This window comes from Stegodyphus dumicola, chromosome X2 (assembly GCF_044657685.1).
Source record: "Stegodyphus dumicola isolate Sdum_Otavi_A_Nest chromosome X2, ASM4465768v1".
In the NCBI taxonomy this organism is placed as follows: Eukaryota; Metazoa; Arthropoda; class Arachnida; order Araneae; family Eresidae; genus Stegodyphus; species Stegodyphus dumicola.
The window spans coordinates 144,943,431-144,966,797 of NC_140781.1; the positions used below are offsets into that span (position 1 = coordinate 144,943,431).

Here is a 23,367-nt window from a genome sequence, read left to right on the forward strand (position 1 = left end):
AACACAAAAAGAAGCATTCCAGATTGAAAACCCAACAACAATATTAAAAAATAAAAATAGAGAGAAAGAGAGAGAGAGAAGGGGGAAGAAAAAAAAAGACTGTAAGCAATTTCCCTTTATGTATATAAAAAAAGGTAAACAAACACAGAATCATAATGTTTCAATATTTTAGTCATCTATAGATTCTTAGTTTAGAAAAAAATGAATAAATTTAGAAAAAAATGAATAATTGAATAAAATGAAAAATGCGTTAAAAAACTGCGAAATACTTAAAAGTGGTAAGTCATTGCATCTTTGAATTAATTTTCTTAAATGAATGAATATCACTGTTCTAGAGTGGATAGTTTCATTTTCTGAAAATCAGAATTTATTCGCAAATGTTTTGAAAGAATTTGGAGAAAGAAACATGACGGTATGCAGTATAAAGAAAAGTGTACAGTAATATATTTTTTCGCAATACTTGCAAAAGTGCAATGTCGTATTAATATTTATAGTATTATTGTAAATTCACTTTTTACGACTACCCCTCGGACGTTTAGGGCTATAAGCTCATCCCAGAAATTGTTACAAATTGAATAGTAACAAAAAATATTTTACGTTCATGTTATAGTCTATATATTTCTGTATGTGTTTTCAGTCCTAAAATTTCATATATCTTTCATGATTCTGAAATTTCGATAACCGTAATAAATCAAAGGCATGGACATTTCAAAACAAACAACTATTGCGTACTTATATCCAAAAATACGGATGTTTTAAATATTGTGGTAATATTAATAAACGATAATGTGATTGAGGTGAAATTCAACAATGAACTATCAATTACTTCCCAGCTATTCGTAATTTTGATACTTTATAAGAACATTTCCTTTATAGAACTTGGCCTTTATAGAATGAATTTTTGAATGGGCTTTGTACAATAATGGCTTTCAGAACCACAATTTTTAATGTCTTTTTTTCAGTTGGAACCGAAAAACATACATAAAATGTATAGCAAAAGCTCAGTTGTAAGTATTTAGATTTTTACTATAATTAATGCATTGCGCATTATCCTCCGAATGATTTAATTTAATTACATATATTTTTAACTTTACGATAATCTTCTTAAGAAAGACCTAGCCTTACATTCTGAGTTCCAAAGAGAAATTAAATACACTTAAAATTTCAGATTGGAATTTTAAATGACTGCTTTAATTTTAAAATAGAATCAAACAACTGATTTGACAGTATTTCTTTTTGATGAAATCAATATCTCGGGTGACAACTGTCAACTGATTGCAAACAATTTTTGTCATTTTAAATCCCATGCAGTTAAAAATAGTAACATTAAAGAAAACTGTAAAAATATAAATAAATAAAAATAATTAGCGAAATTAAAAGGCAGATATAATTTTTCCTTTTTAAGTCAGTCACAGTAAGATAGGAGTTTTGAGACACAGAAGAAAGATTAAGACAATAGTACTTGAAATATGAACAGACTAGGTTTCCTGGTTCTTTTCTCACTGGAGTGGAATTAAGAGACAGGTCTGTCTGCGGTTTAGTTACAGAACTGACCAGAAGAATCAGTCCATCATAAAGAGAACGGCTACACTAAAGATTCCGCTATATCCACTGCTCAAGTGGACTAAGAGGGAGGAGGAGGCATAGAGAAAGGGGGGTGTCACACCATGAAACGCGGAGGTTAACATCACCTCCGGAAGTATGCGCAGATGACAATTCAAGGACCCCCAACTCCATTTGCTGAATAGCGAGAGCCCTCTTTTTTGGGAGGAAGGGAGTACCCTTTTTCCCTACCTCCTGTATCTCTTTTCAGAATTTACCCTTTAAACCCCCTCCTCTCTTTCAAATTACCCTTTGACGACCTTTCCGATATTTTCCACTTCCCCTTTCTCACTTTCCGTGGCAGTAACATACCAAGCCTTCCTGTCGTGAAGTGCACCGTTTTTGAAAATGGTTTAATATTTAATCCTCAAATTAATTAGAAAATAAACTCAGCCATTAAAGCGTTAAAAAAAACTCGTAGTTAATAACGGACATAATTATTTCTATAGAGCTGCATATAGATATATATAGAGCTCTATGGAAATAAGATACATGCATATATATATATGTGTGTGTGTGTGTTTGTGTACGTATATATTTATCTTTTACATATTTTAAATTAGTAACGTGCGTCATTTCCAGACTAATCCATGTCATATGACTCTTACATAATACTGATATAAATGGAAATAAAATTCAAACAGCCAATAGTAGTTTTACAGCAGTAATAATTATCCAATCAAAATGCACCGAGAACCAAAACTAACTCAGTCAATTAAGATTTCATTGTGAATACAATAATACATTTGCTTTCTACCTTCGACCTAGCTGATATTGCTGCCAGTTGCTCTCTTCTTATTGCAGATCTATTAAAAATGTAACCATTTTGAAACAAGCACAAGTAGTGTGCCAAATTGTTTGTGGCCGCAACTTGCTTACTGAAATAAAAATGCTGCCTCTGCTGGCAGTTTGCTGTTCATTAATGATTCATTCTACGTTCTATGTTATCTACGTTTCCATGCCATCAATACTTCTAAGTTTGCATTCATTACATCTAAGTTTGTTGCTTTCATTACGTATATATACATAACATCTATATAAAACGAAACATTTAACTTATTGAGGTCTATTTAGAACATTTTTTTATTTGAAAAGTCAATCAAAGGAGGCATTTTGGCGGCAACCTAGGCTGTCATTTTTCTTATTTTTTTATATAGAGTCCAATTCTTCTTTTTTCCATCTGTGAATTATCTTTCCCACATAAATTGTTGGCTTAACATTCAATAACTCAAGTGAAAATCCCGTTCCTCTTTCTGGTGCAAATGGTAAGGTTGGCTACCTTTCGACTTCACCAGGAACTGAGCCTCGGAGAACTCATTTGCAGGCTGAATACAGGATGTCCGAGAAGAGCTACAAATTTTAACATTTCCTTCTTTGAAATTGGTTAAGATAAACAATCGAGAAGAGGTTGATGGATCTTTAACAGTAAAGAAAGTTGCGTACTTTCTTTGTCATACTACAGATATTTGTACCTTTCACGTTTCATAATAATCTCAGTTAAAGACTACAAACTCACTGTCTAGTTTATGAAGTCAAGCTCCAAGTCCTGTCTCTAAACTTAGTTTCTTCTCTGGCTACCCTCTCACCGCATCATCGAGCGTTCAGCATTATTGATCTTAAAATTCAAAATTGAGCAAGTACTTGCACAGATTAGAAAAAGTAATGAAATATTTATTGATAACCTTATAAGGAATTCAAAGCATTCCTTCTATGTGTCCTTGTGCTTTAATGGTCAGCATATCCTGCTAGCAGTTGAAGGGTCTAAGGTTTGATTCTAAGCTACGACATGGTTGATTTTTCAAGATTTCATGCTCTAAAAAAACCTAACCGTTTTACGACTAGCACTTGTCACATTATAATAAAAACTAAAATTGTTCTGCTACTTGCAAGGAAGCAGTTATGTTTAGTCTAGTAACAGCTTAAATCGGCATGCACAAATTTAATAAAAGTGCGATTGCTTAGATATGAATGAATATACTTTATTTCATTTACTTTCTGAAATATTTTAACATCCCTAGCCGCATAGTTGCTCTCGAGAGTAAGAAAGAGAAAGAAAGAAAAGACTCGAAAGAAATTGCAAAAAATTAAATAATAAAAATAGAAATATAATTATTTGTAAGGTACTTTATGTTAATTAATCAGTTACTATGATTTAAGTTTTTACCATAACTTCTCTTTTCCATAATTATGTTTGTGTGCATTTAAGCTGAGGGTTTTGAATCTTTAGATTTCAACTTCTGGCAACCGCGTCTTGCTGTTAGTGTTCTCACTAGCTGTGCTTAAAAGTCATATTCCGCCTTTAGCATCTAACTAGCTGAGGTTTTAAGATATCTGAATCAGTTTGAATTAGTCTATTTAATGTATATGTATTCTAAGTTTTAATTTAACTTTGTTATGTTAATGTAAATATCCACAAGTAATGGAAGCTTGATCTGCAGCCCAAAGTTGTGCCTGTTTTGTTGCATTAAGGCTAAACAGAAAGATTATTCTAAACTTCTTTAGTATTTTGTCAGCTGTTTAACCCTTTGCGGCACAGTGTGTCCGGTCTGGACACCTAAAAATTTCCTTCTTTACGCATAGAAAATTTGAATGAAAAAGGATTTATAGGTTACTATGTTACTATAGGTTACTCTGAACCTTCTTTATTTACAGTACATGGCAGCTCAACACAAACCAGTCCATATATTTTAGCCATGTTTAGTTTTTTAAGACCCTCATTTTTCAAAGAAATCTTCCAGATTTTGTTAGGGTATAAAAGGAACTGTTTGAAAAGAAATTTCTATGTAATTTTTTGGCTATATGCTAATCTCCTTATTCTATATTAGTTTTAAATTTTTACCTTGAAATTTTGCCTAAAATCAAACGGCGAACCCTAGGTGTGCCCAGACAGGGCTCACCGATAATCTAGGACAACTGAGAGTCTGTATTCTTTGTTTCTTCGCATCTCATCGGTCAGTTCATTGGCAACAATGCTCGTTTCAGCACTCTTTTCGGAGCTCTACTCAATCAGGGTGCTACTTTGGGCACACTCACAGAATTAAAACGATAAGTGCTATCTTCACAAAATTTTACTTGTGTACTCCTCTAGATCTAATTAGACTGCCTACCTTATTTTTTTAAATAAAAACTCCGACTTTAAAAGGTAAAGTGCCGGAAAGGGTTAAGACGTAGCGATAACTCGCTATTAGTCTAGTAGGGCCTCTAGCTTCCAGTTACAATAGAAACCCTACATATTAATAATTAATATAACCCTTTGGAAAATCCTCCACAGATGTAACCTCCCCTTAGGCAGACACTCCTAACGTGGCTTACCATATTCAGGTAATTCTATACATAATTATACAACAAAATAAAAAGTAGTTTCAAAACTTTATAGTGCCCTACCAATAACTGTCTTTCCAAAAATTGCTGAGTCCCGACTCACACTTTCTGACAAAATCTCATTTTAACTCCTCAATTCGGGAAAGTTTATTTATTCACCGAGGATTACCTCTAAGTACTTAAGCAGTCACAAGATACTGAGAAATCGCATTAATACAGCCAACAACTACATGTTACTCTAACAGCTATAGCTGTTAAAGGGTCTCTCTCTAATTGAGTTTAAGCCTTGTCAGAAGAGCTTCAGTTAGATGACATCTATTAGACAAATAGAGCTATGTCTCCATACTGATATATAATGTGGTTCCAGAGTAATGAAATTCAGAGGCTCAGTATCTGGGAATTAGTCCTTTCAAGAAAAGACTTAGAAATATTCAGGGAAAAGAGGCAGGGGAAAAATCAAAATGAATAATTTTTCAATATATGTGAATTTGAGAAAGGGGGAATTAAATATTTTTAAAATAGCCCAGCCAAGTTATGTTTCTGTTATTGGTCTTAAAATATGAATTTCTGTAATGAGACAAAAATTTGCAAAATATAAGTTTTAGCTTCAGAATGCATGACTGGTTAAGCATCATGCAGATTGATTAGACTGGCCAATCAGAGATAAAAGAAGAAAGCTTCAAGTCCTAGAGTTAAAAAAATTTTGCACTGCATTTGAAACGAAGAATTTTTTTTTCGAGCTTCTAGAACCAATTGTTTTCGATTTTAAGTCCCAAAAACTTTTTTCAGTTTTTCGGGAACAGACCACCATTACGGAGAAACATCTGTCAAGAAGGAAGCAGGAGAAAATAAATAAATAATCAAAAATGAAATAAATGAATAAATAAATAAAATTTCTATGCCAAATAGAAAAGGTATAATCTTCCACTTTAAGACTTTTTTCGTCTTAGCAACAGATATTTTTTGAACTCGAAAGTTACATTTGTAATTTTTTTGCTTTAAAATTTGAAAATTCGCACGAAAGAATAATTTTTGTATTTTCTTACTAAATAAAACAGGTCTATATGTGATATAGACCTGTTTTGTTTATCGTTTATTAAAAATATGTCTATATGTAACAGAAAATTATTAGATAATTCCTGGAGCTAAATACACTTTTGCAATTGTCTACCGGTGGATAAGATCGCTGAATATGGGTAGTTGAACCAGAGGTCTAACTCCTACGAACGGGCTGGTTGCACAGATGTTTTCGCAGTTTTTCTCACGTGTAAAGTGCACATGAGCCAGTTTCCTTCAAAATGTCCTTAATGAAAACAGCCCCTTCAAGGCAGACAACCTTAGTGTGCAAACCATAATTTACAAATTAAATAATATAATTTCTATATTTCTGCGGGTTATTTCGTTCACATTCAGTTCGATAAGTGCTACTGGCAAATAAAAGTACCCTTATTTGTAAGATAATTTTTTATAGTAGAAATTCGGTTATTCCAACTTTTATTATTCAGAATGTTTGTTAAGTCGAACTGAACGCCCATGAGACCCAGGGGAAATGTACTGATAATTAATGATAACGTTTCGAAGTAAATCGAAATTTTAAAATTTCTTCGAATGACGCAGAAATTATTTTCTTTCATTTCTGTATAGATAAGCCGGAGTCCAGTATTATCCTCAAATCATATTATGGAAATCATCGCTTAAAATTCCTCTGTAAAAGTATTAAATGTGAAGCAATTCGCACTCCCATTATTTTACGGTACATGTGTAAGGTATTTCTCCCGCCTTCTTGGCCTACCTTCGTGGTGTTGTGGTCTGCACACTGGGCGCGTATTCCAGAGGTCAGTGGTTCGATTCACGGCGAAGGTGTTGCTAATTTTTCATCTCTCTGGCTTCGAAAAATCCTAATGTCTCTACACATTTATTGATCTTTACAAACAGTTTTTTAGTGTTTAAAAATGTATTTTACAGAAAACTATTTCAGAAATGCAATTCATGTTTTCTTTTGGAACAAAGAAAAATTCAGCCGTCTGATATTCTACAAATTTTATCGAAATCGAAATTAGTTTTTAAAATGTTATTTTTTGCTATAGTGTTAAGGTTAATGTTTTGAAGTAATATTCTTGAACAGTTAAAAGTAATAATTCTACTAGATGCAAAGAAAAATGTTTTATTGACTCTCGTCGTCATTTTCAAGCAGGTTTATGTCGTCGTTTAACCTCAGAACCACACGATTTCAAGAGTTTTAGCGCAGTTACTCTCTAAAGTTTATGTATGCATAAGTAAAAATTAGACTTCTTGAAGTTTCAACGAATTTTTATGTACTGTCAATTTCATTAATTAATTAATTATCACAACAGATGCACATTTTAATAACTGCACGTTGATAATTGTTATTGTTGTACACAATAGTTTTCGTCTTGCTTTGTTGAATATAATTTTACGCATATTTACATATAATACTGGGGGTATTTCAAGAGAAATTTGCACTAGATTCAAAATTTATAATTTCAGTTTTATAGTGACGTAGATACACAAGAACTGTCAGATGATAGGCTCCTAGAGGATTTTGATTACTTTAAGGAAAAACAAATTTGAAGTATCCTTATTACACTGCCGTCATTTAGATCTGCTCCTTGGCTTGATATTAAATTCACGAGAACTTCATAGCTAACGAAAACACCCCAAACCCTTCGGCAAATAGACCGCGCGTGCTTTGCCGGATTAGACTAAACAAACAATCAGCAGTTAAAGGCTAGATATAGATGCAATGAAATATATTACGAATAATCACTCAGGATTACGATGGTATCAGTTTGAGCGAAAGCACTTGGCGAAATATAAGCACAACCCCAATATAAAATTTCACAGAGAAGGTGCACTGTTCAACTAGAAAAGTACGTTACACGCACGAGAACGGGAACATATAATTGCTAGCAACATTGCTCTAAAGTTACGAGAATAACTATGTACGCTTAAATTAAATTGTGTCTTACATTTCAGACATGCATAAACTGTTTTCAATAATTTAAAAACTATCACAATGATAAAAAGAAATGTTACCTCAAACCAAACTTGTTTTAAAATTGAGTTTTAAATATACTGTACTGCGCGGCAATTTTAAAATAAGTGACAAAATTGCCTGCGCTGACATCAGAGCTTCTGGAAAATTCATAGTAACGTTTACAGTTTATTTTACTTATATTATTTTAATATTAATAGTACTGAAAAGATTTTCGAAAAAATTCATTACAGTCAGCACAAATTTGAGCACTTTGGTACAGCATACAATAATTTTTAATTTATTCCTAGATGGAAATTAAGAGTATAATTGGGAGAGTTTAGGAAGATATGTCTCGTATGAAATGCAGGTACCAAAATGCCTTTCAAAAGATGGAAACATAAGTAAAAATTTCGGTGAACTAGTAGTTAATCGCTATATGAATACTTCCATATGGTCAAAAACATTCATTTCCGATCCATATCAGCCCTCCACACATGCAAAGCTTGCTTTCCCTCTTCCTTTAAAGTAATAAAAATAAAACCACTTTAAGCTATTCGAATAGGATCTAGTGTCATTCAGGCTCTCAGTCTGCCAACTTCTGCGATCTAAATTCTATGCTTTGAGAAAAATTGCAATTGTCCACTCAGGCAAACATGTTCGACTCACCTTCTGGTGGATAACGAGGCCAAATGATACATAGATGGAAAAATCGAAGAGTCAAAAGAAAAAAAGTCCTGTATATTTCTCCTTTACCACTGGCCTTTTTGAGTGCTCTAAATTAACAGGGATAGACGAAATGGTCGAAATTCAAACCTTCTTTTTTAAATTAAATCTCCTTTTAATGGAGTAGGAATCCTTTTTTTAAAAATTAGTCTTTAATTTTTTTATTATTATTTCTATTCGAAGTCCTTCCTTTTAGGTTTCCAAAGACGGATTTGTTTATAAATTTATAGGAAAATTCACTGCACTTCGCTGTTAATTTCCACCAACTTTGGACAGATTTTGATCGCACAGGCTTTACAAATAAAAGGAATATTGAATAGTATATATATCTGTGTTTAGTTCAACGTGTGTTACTTCGTAATTCTGCATTCATATAAAAATTTTGCTGTAAAGTAATTTCGTTGGGAGGTATGAAGTAAAGGTAAGTATAAAGTAAAACTTTGCAAATTACACATCAAAGAATTATTCACTAGATCAGATTGCAATTTTAGTTTAAATATTTGAATTTTAAATTTTCACAAAAGAAAATTGGTGGAGTACTAAAATTTTATAACTAATTTTGATAATCATGTTTAGAGTTTTATGCTGCATATTCAAAGTTAACCCAATATTTTCTAAGAAAACAGACGCCTATTTTCACTAAATGCATCAGAACATAAAATAATCATAAACGAACAGATTTAGAATATATCAGCACATACACAAGCACACACACAAAATCTATCCAGGATGCTCATCTGGATTGTCACTGGTATTGACTCAGTTGGAACGAGAGTGCGTATAATCTCGAATTAATGTAGTTTTATGCGATATTACGCGCTGTGCCGTGTCTATTTAACTGACGCCATAATACAGATAAAATGAATCAAAACATAGCTTAAAGAATACAAAACGAAGTACGAAGGAAGATGTTTGGTTTGGTTTCAATTCTTAGGTACTTAATGAAAACCAGAGAACTTTCTTGTTTTTCATAATTTCACTTCTGTTTTTTTTTTTTTTTTTTTTTTTTTTTTTTTTTAATTTCACTGAAACTTATCAATCTCTTTGAATTTGTTTAAGTTCATAGAGCAATCCTGTTGACGGTGGTGCTGAAACACAATTAGGTGAATTTTGATAATTGTGTCATTAAACAGGTTTGATTTTGTCATTATACAGGTCTCAGTACTGGTTATAAATAATAAATACGATATTGCACCATTTTCTATTCCCCGAATTTCAAATGCGTCTCTATTGTCTATTACAGCGTTTCTAAATCTGTGGTCTTCCTCCTTTTTCCAAAACCTAAATTCAGATTAACTGTGTATACTACACTACAGCTGAAAATCTCAGAGGCAATCATCTATCACTTCCCCCCCCCCCAAGACACACATTTTATAAAATTTATTATCGGTTATCCTACGTAACAGAGTTCCCACTTTGTCTTATATACATTCAAACATAAAACATCAATGCAAGAATCCGCATGTCCATTCATATCATTAATGTGAGCACCAACGTTTATTTAATTTTTAGTTAATATGCGTATCCAAACTCTAATAGCTTTGAATTATTAAAAACAAATATAAATTTTATTCTATCAACTTAATTATATAATACCGATGTAAATTAAATGAGTTTCATATAAGAATACTGGTAGTAATATAAGATAAAAAATTGCTTTCGAAAGGAATAAGAATATGGTGGTCCGCAGATTATTCTTACTTATATAAGTGATCCTCACTTGAAAAATTTGAAAACCGCTGGTCTACTATATTATGTTAAGTATTTAAAATTGCGAAAAAAATCAATATAGGTGATATATTTCCCTAAAAATAATGTACACATTACCTCAATTACAAAGAGAAATAAACATGCTTATAAAAAGTGAACCGGAGATAACAAATTTAATGCAAAAGCTGACGCCCTGATATCAGTTACAAATTTATTCCAGATTTAGAGACACTGAAAAAAACAAATTCAATCCCAGTAAAAGCCACCGTGGTGGTAATCAACAATAACAAGTGAAGGTCTATTGTTAGGAGCTCAAGATGATAAAAAATATCCACCTTATTGTTTTCCTCTTGCGCGTTGTCTCGGCGCTTTTCCTTAAGCTGGAAAGACTTGTGCGCACGAAGTCATAAAAAACTATTTACGTATTATTTCCTTAAATGTAGAAAGACCCTGGAGTTAAGAAAAATCCTGAAATTATTATTACAATTTACTCACTCCGTTGACTACGCAAAAAAGCAGTTAAGCGAAACTACCGTGAATCTGAAAACTATGAAAGGAATTATTTTCCTTGCACATAAGCCTTGTTCTTCTACGCATTTCGCATCCAGTTCCTGAAAGAACTCATTCTTAAGCTGCAACCGTTTTTTAATGCAGGAAATAACCAGCAATAGTTGAATATCGTATAAAACGGAGAACAAAGGCAATTTAATGCACGAAAGCTTTAACTCATCTCCATATTACTTTTGTAAATGAAAATATTTTCACTTTCCTTACATTTCCCTTATCATAATCAAAATCATAAAGAAAAGTGGGAAAATTACTTAGAAAAAAGAAATTTATTTCGCAACCACTTAGTTATCATAGCTAGAAAATGAAGCTGAATGGTAAATTTGAATAACAAACCACCATAAAAATGTAATGAATATAAGCATCGCATCCTGGACTTAAGGATGCTTAAAAAATTTCTTTTAATAATATGTTTCGGATCTTCTGCATAATATTTTCAAGGGAATTCGCTGCAAGAATCATCGCTGAGGCAAAAATACGAAAGGAAGGCTTGACAGCTTCTATTAATGACTCATAATATTGTAATTAGTCACCAGGTGTATCTCCTTTACAGTCGTAAGTTACTGTTAGGTGACAGAGATTCGTATTATTTTCTATGCAATTTACATACGTGATGCTTGAAACGGGCAAAGAGTAATGAAGTCACAGATACTCATTCCTATTTCCGATAATTTCATACTAATGATTAACGAAAGACGTCAAAGCGCATATATTTTATTTGTCCTTCGATGTCTTCTATTATGTAAAGTATCAGAAACAAAATCCACAAATGAAGCTAGGAATCAATGTTTTACTTTCATGTGTTTTATTACAGCACTGACTTTAAGTGCTTAAAAAAGCATCCGCAACCATCCGTACTCATTATTGTCATTAGTGAGTTTAGCATTAACGAAGTATTGGTAATGCGAGAAAGATTTTAAGTAAAGTCCCTTTCTTGATGAATATTACAGAAATTTAAACTAAAACGAGAGTCAAATTATTGAAATATAACAAAGCGTAAAATAAAAATTGTGAATATTTTTTTAAACGAAAACGAATATGCAACCAAGACCTGCTATTCTGAAGGTGAAAACATCTTGCTTTACGTAAACAGAAACATTAGCGCTTTAAGATTATAATGCGATAGCTGGACGTTAAATGTAGACACAAATAATCTAGGTTATTAGAAACAGAAGTGCATTACACTAGAATTACTGTACATGTTGTTTTACACCTTTATCTACTTTATATGCAGGAAAGCTAAGAACGTGATTTCTTTACAGAAATTTTACTTTGCGTTTGCAATCATTGTAAACAATGTCGGTCAGAAGCCGATATATATGGTTTAAAACAGTACAGCAAGTGACAACTATATATCCACCCTACTCCATTTTTACGCAGATTCTGAAGATGGCAGAAAGAAGGATGAAGGCATTTATGTATGTACAAGCTAATTTTTGCCAACTGAACGCGCGATTCATCTAGTGGTAGTATCAACAATTAAATGAGGCTGAAGAGTGGTTATGCATTTTTTAAAGTCTTCAAATTATGAACGCGCTTGAAATGCTCCTACAACAGAAGTTTAATGAAACGGCAGGATGGATTGGCTTCATAGAGCATAACCATCAAGTTGTTTAAAATAATCTTAACAAATGTTACGCTTTTGGTAATTTAATATGACGTGCTTAAGATGGAGCGGACTTGACCTGTTTTCTGACCAGGAAAAGCATCTTCTCTGACATAGAAAATGGAGCGGCGCAGTACTTGCTACAGATTTCCTCATCGGGTGTTTTTGTTGTCTCGCTTTTTATTTTGACGTGAAGGGTTTTTCGTTTGTTGAAGGCTAAAGATAGCCCGAAGGGTATTGGCTTGGTTTCGATTCCAAGCAGTCTTTTGTGGTTTTATCGGCAGAGTTTCCTCCACACGTGTTATAGATGATGCACGAAAAAGTAAACAATAGCAACAGAGTGATAAGAAATACAATTTCATATCTGAAGACAAGAAAGAAATTCTAGCGGCATAGATTCCAAATACCACAGTTATTAGGAAAGGAAAAGTTAACTTTTAGAACATCGTTAATCTCTATTTATTATTATTATTATTATTATTATTGCTAAACAGAAACTTTCAACTCCTGTGAATAAATTTTACTTCAATCCCTACATAACTAAATTGTCTGAAAAACGAATTAAAAATATATTAAAATCAATTTTTATTTAATTTAATTCGAAACACTTTTAATGATTTACCTGCTATATGTAAATATTGATGTATGTTAAAATTATTGATATATTAAATATGTGTTAGAATTGTTAAGTATTAAAATACCCTTCATTTACAATAATATTATTGATAATTTTTATGAAAATTTGTAATTTTGTCACCATTAGTAAAAAAATTTTCTAACGCCATATAATACGTACCCAGTAGAGTAGCACTTATTTAAAAAACATTTATTTTATATTTTACATTTTTATATATTTTTCCCCCTTTTCATCTTTAATCTTTTATTTTTTTTTTTTATATTTTCATTTGTAAACTGTTTTTCGAAGTGTTAGACTGTAATCTCAAGTCTTCAGATAGCCAATCTTTATATATATATATATATTACTTCGCTCTAGATGATATGAAAATGAACGAGCCAAAGGGTCTACGATTTTCCGTCAGTTTTTCAAAATTCTTTTTATTGCCATTTCCGGTCTAGTTTCTCTCATACAAGTGGTACGTTTTCTAATCTTGCGTGCTGCATTTATTGGCTACGAAATTAGAACTTCCGAGGCCATTTACTCGAATGCGTCTACTTTACGACCTGTCAAATCTTGACAGCTTACATATCTACCATTCAGCGGCAAGTGCAGACATATCATTTGATATTATACCATCAGAATATATTTACCCAAAACTGATTAGATGGAATATTAATCATCGGATACTGCCAAAACGGAAAAGAAAAGTTAAAAAACGAAAATTTCTGTTGTAAAATGCCTCGAACAAAGAATTTTCTACTGAAACTGCATCTTGGTAAAATATGCCCATTTTGTCAAGTAAAGGAAAAAGCAATTAATTCACCATTAAGCAAATCTTCGAAAGGTAAATGACAATAACCTGAATCTTGTTCCTTAAATCATTTAACAAAAACTTTCCAAACTAACAAAATTTTACCCTTAATTCATAAACGGAAACTTTTGCAATTTTAATATAAAAATTTAAGAAACCTGAATAAAATTTGAGATAATGCTACAGATAATCATAGAATTACAAAGCGTATTATCAAAAACCCAAAACAGAGGTTATATTAACCAGCTTAAAACCCAGATAATAAAGTACCCCCAGGTCGAATTATTTTTACATATCATAAAAGTAGTCATTAATTCTATCTTTCCAATTATTTAAAGAAATACACACAATTATTCTTTATTATTATAAAATCACAGTTCAAGAAATCATAACATAAGAAAATATTAAAAATATTTATTTGACATTTTATTAAAGCTACGACATAAACAAATACATAATTGAAGATTAGGAATTTTGAGAGGGAGAGGAGCGTACGTAAACCTAGGACCATACAGGTATAGTCAGGTTTTCATCAATCAGGTTTTTTAATAACAGTTTAAAATTTTAATTAACCTAACGTAATCCAATAAATTTTAATTATAATGTAGAAACATTAGGTATTTTTGGAAGCAGGCAAGATGAAAAATTAGCAAAGCCTTCGCCGGGAATCGAAATGCGGACCTCTCGATTACACGCTGAGCGTGCAGACCAATACACCATGAAGGCTCGTTAAGAAGACGGGAGAATTACCTTATATACTCCCCCTTTTAAAGGGCGACTGGGGTTTTTAGGGGACCCAATCGCCAAATTCTGGGTTAGGAGAATCATCATCCAACACCCTTTTAGTTCGGGCGCCACTGTAGAGACATTAGATATCTTTGGAAGCAGGCAAGATGAAAAATTAGCAATGCCTTCGCCGGGAATCGAACCGCGGACCTCTCAATTACGCGCTGAACGTGAAGACCACTACACCACGAAGGCTCGTTAAGAAGGCGAGAGAAATACCTTATAATAATTAATGAAAATAATCCCACTACTTGCAGTCCACTGCGCGACTCAAATGTACTATATTACGCGTGACTCAGAGTATTACATTAATTACAGTTTAATACACAATACCTCAGTATCGCTGTCCCACCAACGGCCGAGCGGTCGCTGAACACTGGTAGCTAGACCTAGGATTAAAGACCGGCAAACGAGCTGGCTGCATGGTTGGTTTTCCCCATGTATAACATGGATACCAGCCAGTTTGCCTTAAAAAGTCCTCCACGAAGTCATCTCTCCCCATACGCAGATATCCCTCGAGTTTCTTTGCCTTAATCAGTTAACTTAACCTAACGCTAACCTCGGTATTGCTTATGAGGCCAGTCGTGGATTGCGAATACTACCAGCTTTATACAAAGGCTGAATATTCAAATAATCACTCTTCAGAAGTCGCTTAAAAGTCATTATATTGTAAGTCATAGTGAAGTTGTTTATTTTATAAACAGCTATGAGCACGAAAACGAATCATGAATGAGTTTGTGTGACTGAAGAAAAGTACTATATTTCAGAACAAAAACGCATTATAACTATGTAGGGATTTATATTTATTTTAACTAACATTTTAAATTTTAAGTTCAGACTTTTCTATCAGCCTTCATTCCCCTGATTGTCAGTGCCAGAATAGTTAAATGTTGTAGCGCGCGTGAATGCATGCAAATTTTATATGTTGAAGGAAGTAGTTAAAAGCCGAGTTTCGATATAGGAGAAAAGGAGTTTTAAGCTCTAGCTGCCGTAGGTACGTTTGCTTATTGCTGGTTCAAGTGGGTTAATTGCATTGCATTGCATTGTCTTACTGCCACTAGCTTAGAAGGGGGTTGAAGTTCGGGATCTCTCTGAGCCCTGTAGGTTAGTTTAGCACTTGTTAAACAGTTCAACTTTTTAATTTTCAATTACCTGCTTATTCAGTTACCGCCCAAGGAGAGGCGAAGTTTGTTAGCGTCGATTTGACGCAATGTAAATTTTAAAGAGTTAATAACGGGTTTGAACCCTTCTTTCTGTGTAGTTTCCTGCTATTCCTGTATCCAGACAGAAGTTAACCCACCTGGACCCTACAACTAGACTTCTCGAAGATGGTGTTTTTGCTAAGATGGCGAACGAATCGTCAGTTTGAAAACACATTAAAAAAATTATCAGCATTTAATCGCGTGTTTTAAATGCGGTGCTTTATTAATGAAAATCAATAATTAAAGACAGGAATTTGTATTGATTAACATGAAAGGGATTTTATTCATATACATTAAAGATATAAAAAATAATTCCACGGCATTTCAATTCAAGTAAAAAAGAAATTCACTCTTTACATAAATTTGAAAAAGAAACAAAGAAGTAGAAAATAATTAAAACGAGGGGAGGAAAAAAAGTTTTTCCATCAAGTTCAGCCTACATGTGTATTGTCGGAGCATGCAGAACAGCAAATAAAGAGGCCGCTTAAAATAGCCTCAGAAATTAAACGTATATTCTTGCAGTTTTGAGATGGGAAAATAAGAAAACATAAATTAAGAATGAAAAAAAATATTAAGTGCACAAAACATTTTCATCAACGATATTTCTTTTTCCAGAAGAGAAAAGCATCATAGCGGATATACTTCAGATTTTTAGGATCTTAGATAGTTCCTCAAATCACATCCTTCTGGCCACGGTGACTTAAATGAACATGGAAAAACTACATCATATCAGTGAATAGATCAAAGTAAAATCGTAGCATTTATGGCTTATTATTTGCACCGAACATTTTTCAAGAAATGGAACTTAAAATATCAGGAAATACAACAAATTTAACTAAACAGCTACACCACTAGAAATGCCACTGAAGCATAAAATATAAACGTGACTTTAAGGCAAGAAAGAGGGGCTAACTTTATAATGTTTGATACATAATTGCTAGTCTCTGGACTTAATGTGTAATCAGTTTTTTAGTTTAATTCACAATGTATCAGTTTATTGTATTTTTAAAAGATTTACTCCAAGCTGACTTCATACTGACAAACTATACTCCACACTGACAAAAACTGAAAAGTAATTTTTTTTAAAGTGAAAATAAGAGTGACATTTTTCAAGGTCATTTTCATTAATTAACGCTGTAGCCTGTTCTTCTTCCCAGGTTAACTAGCCGACACTTTCTCCTTAAATTTATTTCTTAATGTCTTACACAAGTCATCTTTGTACTAGTCTGCTGTTACTAAGATGGTTTAAACAGCAGACTAAATAACAACGAAGCGATCAAAGCTTCGGGTAAGTGCGTAAAGCGTTTCCAAGCAGAGATATTATTAAACAAGCGCTTGCCGTTTTCAAATATTGATAGGTTCAAGCTACGTGTATGCGAATATTGGAAGAAACTATTCCACATAGGAAATTTCGAGTTAATTTCTTCTGACACTATTACTTTAAAATTTTAACCTTGAACACTATTCAGGCTGAAAAATTTCTAGAATTACTTCCTATTATTTTGAATTTTTCTCTTTTTTGTGTAATTAAAAGATTTGATTTTATTAAATTTCTTATTCTTCTTGCTCATTATTTCAGATATGGAAATTAAGGAATACAACTTCTACTTTTATTTTTAAATAAGCTGGAGTTTTAAACATACAACATTTGTGAAATATGATTACATAAATAAGTTTAAAAGTAAACCTTACACATAAAAAAGAAAATTAAAAATATTATAAAAACTGGAAAATATAAAGCCTGTCGCTCTATTTCTTAGACTTACTTTTGTATACTCTCCACAAAAAATTTTTGCATTAATCTTTCCTTTACTTGAGGAATTATTTTAACTGCTATCATAACTATGAATAAGTATTATTATTGCTGCAGTATACAAACTTCTGCAAACAAACAATGCAAATTGATTTTTTGTTTGATATAAAGTCCTGATTGTGTAAAATCAGGACTGATCAGGAAAAAGGTCTGATCAAATGGCAGAAACATTTTAGTCTAACTAAATCACTTACACAGTTAATTTATACATATGAGCAATAGCAGCCTAATCAGTTTGCTTCATGCACACGCATTACACATATATCCACTACACTACACATATATTTTGCCTCACATACCTAACTCATATGCTCATACTCTTAAAAATCATTCTTTTCCCAGCTGAAGATGTCCGGTACAGAGTATAAAAAAGAAATAGGATTTAAACTGTATTAATATCTGGTTAAAAACTACATTTTTTAAAATTTTGAAATGCAAAATGATCACGCGCTTCCTTACAGATAACTGGCTTCAACTCCACATTGAATACAAACGTTAAGCCACATGGCTAATGCTTAGCAAATGAATAAGTTTAATGGCCAATTTTTAGTAAATGACTACGTGTCCGGCAGCATTTTTCTTAGAATACGGTTAAAATGCATCAAATTTTTGTCTAAATCAATTTTAAATTAGTTTCAACTAATTACAACCTGAAACCAAATGGCCAGTGCCTAGTGCAATCCGCAATGCACTGGCTAGGGCAAAATGCAGAAACCCAGGTATTAAGAACACTGAATCATGAGTTCTCCTGTTTTCAGTGCAAGTCATTAAAAACATGAATTCGATTTCGATCACGTTGCCAGTGCCTCAGCTAAAATGCATTCATCAGAAATGGCAACACGAGCAACGGGCTCAGCTTCGTATTGCCAGGTTTTAAGTAAGATACGGCTAAACAATCGATCGTTAAAAAGCGTAAATGCAAAAATGAATAATCTTGGAACAAAAAAACTTTTTCTTTTTCCTTTTTTCTTTTTGGTGCTCCAAGTGAAAAGTAGCGGAAATTGAGAGTCCGACCCCAAAATGCGCGTCACGTTGTTACAATGAAACTATGTCATCACCATAGCAACACGAGTAAATTGTCGGTCGACTCTCTCGTGCACGTGCGAATCACAGAGAATTAATACCTAAACCGGCGGGTTTGATTATTTATTGCTACATTGAAAGCAGTTTCGAATAATTGCTTATGAATAGCTAACAATTGCAGATTCCAAGGTTTACTAAAGTACCTAAAGTATTAATCGATACGACATTTGTCGATCGACTTTTGAACTAGAGATAATTTTGTCTGCAGGTAAACGATTGAAAAAAAAAATTTCTTTTTAACTCTTCGAGACAAAGAAATTTTGTAGAAAGAGAAGAAAGTTGCTTATTATTTATCAGCATAGTTCACTGTATCAGATTTGCTGGAAAAATTCAGTTGTTCAGATATTTGATATACGTTCAAAAACAACAACTTAAATATTATATTTCAGAAACTTTTGTTAAAGACCAAACTTATTTTAACAATCATTAAAATAAGTTATTTTCTTAGATAGTTAGAAAATATAAAATCATCCCTAAAGTTATATTTTTCTTATAATAAATAAGTAAAAGTATTTTCCTAGCGATTTGATTTGGCAAATATGTTTTTAAGAGGTATATAAAATTCTTAAAAAAGAATGTATATAGTAACTTAAAACTTCTTAACAGAGAAGACACTTTATGCTATAGAATTTTACTTCAGAAAACTGTTGTTTTTTAATGACTTGAAAAAATAAACACAAATGAATGGAAAGTTAACATGAATATAAACATGAGCAAGTTGACTTAAATAATAAACAGGAATGAAATGAATACATCAAGAAATTTACACGCAGGTGTGCGAAATTATGAAATAAGGGGGGGGGATTCTTGCTTAAAAATAAACACGGACAATGCTTTGTCGATTAGCAAGCAACTTAAACATTCGTGTGTACAAATTAATATGCAGTAAAAGCTAGCAAGTCAACACAGTTGCATTTCATTCGCAATTTTCACAAATTATTTACAGTTCACGTTTAAAATATAAATACAAGGATGTTTCATCACGGACTGGCGAATATTAATTGAAAAATGAATTCTACTGTAAAAATGCGATATGCGCATAGAATTGAGAAAAAAAGTATTCAATTAAGAAAAAGAAATTATAACGCATGGAAATTTTACATTGTTATCGCCAAATCATTGTAAGTACACGAGTTTTCTCATGTGTATTTTAGGTTTTTCCACTACTGACAAAATCTTTGCAACTGATATCTGACCTTTAGAAAATGCCTTCCCAAAGTAATTATTTAGAGATACTAGCTTATACTAGAATAAATCATGTAAACACTCATGCAGCGAAATTGCTATAAAAAGCATATATATTTAGATATTTAGGAGTCTTCTCCATTTAGGTATTTATTTTTGCTAGGAAAATGAAGAGGAAACTCGGATACATATTTGCTTTCTAAGAAATAAACAAAATGAAAAAAGTAGTGTTAAGAAGTACACACAATTGTTTGCTAGATTATCGCACATATATTAAGAGTATATTATTCAAAATAAGTCACAGGAAATGAACGTGCATCATAGCACTCAATAAATCAGAAGGAAAACAAGATATTGAACTAATATGCGAATCTCTTACACAGCAGTTAGAGATTATCTTAACATTTATGCAACGGAATATAAACAAATATAAACTGGAGAAACGTAATGCTTTTGGGTGGGTGCAGGCAGATTACAGAAGAGCTAAGTGGTAAACAAATAGTTCGAAGAGCATAAAGCCATAATGAGGCCAAAAGTTAACCGCGGAAGTAGGGCAAGTTGGTAGAAGTTATCCTAACTGTTTCATTTTCGTTCAAATGTCAAGGGTAGTGTGTAGCTGAGATGGGCGGATCCTTTTGATGTTTTAACCTTCTACGGAGAAAGCTAAAAATGTGTCAGCCTGTTTAATTTATAACGTGTCGTAATATTAAACCTGATGTAATGTAAAGACAGATAGACTAGCAGAAAGCCCCAGTTGTTCCGGATATGCTAATGGCACTGGACGGAAACTGGAGATAATTGGGAATCAGTTTTTAGTAGAGTGAAGTGAAGGTAAGTGAACCGGTTTTCCGGTTCCAATCGGGTTGCTTGGTGAAAAGGTCATTTTTGCCCAGTTTAATTGCTTAATTTTTGATTGCATATTTCAAATGGCTTTTTTCAGAATACATTATAAGAAATGTTACAAAACTCGATCATGAGTTCAGGAGTAATTTTTGAAAAGCAGACGCAGAAAATTACGCTTGAGGAGAGAAAATGTATTTCACTTTCACATGTGAGGATGCACTCGATTTTTTAAACTTAAAAATACAAAACTCCAGTTACCTGGATCGTTTCTTTTCCTTTAATTTTTTGGGTAGGTTTAAGTATAACATAAATAGGAAACACAATATAGTATGCAGAGGCAATTAATTAAAGTGAATTACTAGAAAGGGTGTCAAATTAGCTACAAAACGTAAGAAATTCATTAAAAAAATTATGATTCGTAACGTTCATCTTTGAAACACATTACAAAGCACCGTTTTAAAATATTACACTTTAAATAAAAAAATATTAACCCTATTTACGATAGCTGAAAAGCATTACATTGCATCCTCGATATTGCATTTATTGTCGGTGCTGTGTAACCTGATTTCCTGTACTCATTTTACGTACTCATCTTCTCAGTCAGAATAGCGCCTCTCATCTGATTTAACAAGGCATAGTGTCAATGGAATAAGCATTAAAGTTCTTTAAATATAAATTACTTTACCATCCTGCAAGCTGATTTCTATAACACATATTTTTATTGGTTTCCATTAATTCAGCGCAATACATCAAGAAAAACTTTATGTTATAAATAATTCAGCTGAAGTTTTAAAGAAGAATTAAAAATGTTAATTTATTCTCAAAAGTGATGCGTATTTATAGATCTGTATAAACTATTTCCTAACATTAAAATTTATTACCGGAACTAACGTATTGACATTGATTTATGTTTACTGAATATCACAGACAGGTCTTGCCTAAGAAATGCTATGCTGCCCACATCAGTACTTCTATATCGCAGTTTTTACTGCAGTTTCCGCTATAAGAAATTCCCATTAAACTGATGCAACTTTGCCATAATAACACGCTTTCCAAAGAACACGAGTTGAACTTGCACTGACGTGTAGCTCGCTTAAGAGTTTACGGTTACAATTATTAATATTGTTGGGGAATTGCCTTGCTTTGATTCCAACGGAATATTTATTTTAGATGCTTTAAGTTTATTTTACTTCAATCCTGCAACTATAGCGCAGGACGGATCTAAAATATTTGTTTTTAATTTTTAGTCTATTATTATGTTTCTTTTTGCATATATATATATATATATATATATGTGTGTGTGTGTGTGTGTGTGTGTGTGTGCGCGTGTGTGTGTAAGATATAAAGTATGAAATAGAGCAACTAATTTTAATTTAGCAATAGAACGTTTAATTCCTCACTTTAATTTGGCTACCTCCCCTTTCTGTTTTAAATTGATTATAGTAATTTTTCTGGGCTGAATTTTCTCAAATTAAACAATTTCGTGTTTCTTATGCAAGCATGCTCCAATGTCTATGACTCTCATCCAATCATATTAAAGAAATTTTTATTAAAAATATCGCTGCTACTAATGCGCAGCCCTTTTTATTTTCCTGTCTTCACTTGCTACAGCCAAAGTGTGCTTCTCACTCTGCTTTATCCATTGTTTCAAGGTTTGTAACATATTCAAAACTGTGGCGTGTACTCACACCTAAAATGATGTGCGATTCAGAATGTGTAAACAAGAACTACGTGTCAAGAAATAAATTGTGTCTTGTTACCTTCAACCCCGACTGCTAGTTTTCTTCGTTATGAATCTCAGGTAACTACGCAATAAAGCCTCTACAAGTTATCACAAAGCAAAGAAACATCGCCGATCCATTTAAGTTATTCCCGAATTATTTCAATATCGTTCATCAGAAAGAAAAAGGTATTTTTTAACGTTTTTATTTTGAAAACTATAAATCCTTTTTATGAATATATGGTGCGTGGGTCAGACTGCCACAAATACATAGAGCGGGGATTAAAATTATTATAACAGCTGTGATTTAAAATAAGATATATTATTTGATGTATTTATTAGTACGTTCTCAGAAATACTTGCCACTTTCAGAGAGGCTTGGCTGGAGGAGGTGGTCACCACAAATGTTTCACTACAGTAATTTGATTGAATATAGAGCCCAGCATTTACTTCTTTGCCTCTGATAAAAAATATCTAGGCAAGGTTTTGATAGTATGTATTTTTAACAAGCTATTAAAGCAATTTAGATAAACGTGAAAGACACTCAGATTGTTCTGCAATATTCAGCAACTATGCAGCCTATAAATATTAATGAAAATGTTATTATGTGCTGTAGGCCTACTTTATATATTTCGTGAATAAGAACTTAGACATAACAAATACACCCTTTTCAAAAACACGTTAAACAAACTCGCTAATGTTGCATTCATTTCCTCTCTTTACAAGAAATAAAATTCTCTCATTTGCATTAAATACGTATTTGACCTAAAGAAAACAA

At 32.5% G+C, this 23,367-nt stretch overlaps 1 protein-coding gene and 1 long non-coding RNA gene across 5 annotated transcripts in view; one reads left to right on the forward strand and one right to left on the reverse strand.

Moving 5' to 3' along the window:
* Window positions 1-23,367, reverse strand: part of Eip74EF (Ecdysone-induced protein E74) — a 560,026-nt gene that overhangs the window by 130,581 nt on the left and 406,078 nt on the right. The gene's annotated exons all lie outside the window — the stretch shown is intronic.
* Window positions 20,633-23,367, forward strand: part of LOC146992936 (uncharacterized) — a 75,609-nt gene continuing 72,874 nt past the window's right edge. Inside the window, exon 1 of the long non-coding RNA XR_015038974.1 lies at window positions 20,633-20,857. This is a non-coding gene — a long non-coding RNA (uncharacterized LOC146992936). The remainder of the gene's footprint in view (window positions 20,858-23,367) is intronic.